General features: G+C 35.7%; 1 protein-coding gene across 1 annotated transcript in view; it reads left to right on the top strand.

Annotated features, from left to right (window-relative positions):
• Window positions 1-782, top strand: part of LOC119589307 (hemicentin-1-like) — a gene marked incomplete in the record, with an annotated part of 75,735 nt that overhangs the window by 22,633 nt on the left and 52,320 nt on the right.

Below are 782 nucleotides of genomic sequence, written 5' to 3'. Positions count from 1 at the left end.
TGCTAATTATAACACCCCGTAATTCACGAGTGAGAAAAATTAAGCAGTAATCTCTCCGAAATACTATATTTAATTGATGGTTTTGTTCGAACGTGATCTAGAATTTTTATGCGAACTCAATATCAGCATGAAATTGTAAAGTCTGTTATATTTCATGTTTTATTGGTTTCTGGGTTGAACTGAATTCGAATTGCATATTTCTTGCAAAAATGATACAGTACTGTTGCGCAATTTATCGTCTCGAATATATGTTATTAAGTGAAAATGCAGATTGCATTTTGACATATGTTTTGAATAACTATCATAACCTATACTTTTGATTATGCTCACGGGGTGGCATAACTGGAATATCCGCAGCATAACACCCATGCTTATTTATTACGCTGACATACGAGTGTATAAAACCAGTCTGGGAAAGTCCTCTCGAATTCTCACATATGACTTTGCCAGCATTGATTTATGGGTAACAGGCGTCTACTTCAAAAAAGAATGAAAGCTCTCGATCATAAATCTTCCTCATGGCATCTCTGTCGCGACGGAATAACTTCTGGGCAACGGAAGGCGTTCGCGTGATGTAAAATGCAAGAGTCGAATTTCAAAAGTCGGTGGCCACAAATTGACATTTTTTTTACGCTTAGTGCCACCATTTCAGGTCTTGCATTTCGTCTGCAATTGTTCCTCCCTTGCACAGCCTTGCATAAATTTAAGATTTTATTATTTATTGTTATTATGTATCTTTTCTTCTCTTTCTTTTTAGAATTACTTCTGTTTTTTATTGGGTG

This window comes from Penaeus monodon, chromosome 25, assembly GCF_015228065.2.
Source record: "Penaeus monodon isolate SGIC_2016 chromosome 25, NSTDA_Pmon_1, whole genome shotgun sequence".
Lineage (NCBI taxonomy): Eukaryota > Metazoa > Arthropoda > Malacostraca > Decapoda > Penaeidae > Penaeus > Penaeus monodon.
Note: the sequence above shows the minus strand (reverse complement) of the source record. Positions and strands in the feature narration are given on the sequence as shown.